We start from the raw sequence: 742 nt of genomic DNA, 5'->3' as shown, positions 1-742 counted from the left end.
CATTTATTAGCAGATCTGATATTTCTCCACCCCAGTGAACAACAGTGGCACATTCTTAGAACTTTCTTCCCAAGAAGTATCTTACCTGTATAGTCTATTGTTTTCTTTACTATTAGAAGTTCTTATTTGAGGCCTAAAAAATAAGGAAAACAAACATTACATGTAAAAATAATGCAGTATAAGGTTGAATTACTACTTTACACAATTTGAGATACTTTCTGAGTAAACACATGCGAGGCACTTTTATTTTGCTTTGTTTCAAGAGGATTGAGGAGCTATGGGAATTAGATGTAGATATTAATTGTGAAGTAATTTCTTGAAAAGACAGAAAGTTCAGTCTCTAAAGGGAATAAAATGAGAGTAAGCAAATATAAATATATTACAGTGCCTTGGAAATCCTATGGGATACTTCTACTCTGCCCTATAGGGTCACTATGAGTTGAAATTGATTTGATACACTAGATTTTATTTCGGTTTATATTTCCAGAAGTTTCTCCATGTCTCTATGGAATAATGAGCATGGGGATTTCTTCTCTTGACCTTTGGTTACAAAGCTGTCCCCACATCCTGATCCTTAACCATAAATATATGATGTGATGTTTGCCTTCACTTTTTCTGCAATAATTAGTACTACATTTCACCACTAATATCTTTCTTTTAAATAGCATCAGTAACCTATTATTTTGCTAAATTCAAAGGCTTTCTTTCATTTATAAAATTTATTGAAGTCTCAAAAGGATTT

The sequence above is a fragment of the Orycteropus afer genome, unplaced genomic scaffold (genome assembly GCF_000298275.1).
Source record: "Orycteropus afer afer isolate SDZICR_OR568_19922 unplaced genomic scaffold, OryAfe1.0 scaffold00832, whole genome shotgun sequence".
Classification (NCBI taxonomy): domain Eukaryota; kingdom Metazoa; phylum Chordata; class Mammalia; order Tubulidentata; family Orycteropodidae; genus Orycteropus; species Orycteropus afer.
This window is presented reverse-complemented; position numbering follows the sequence as displayed.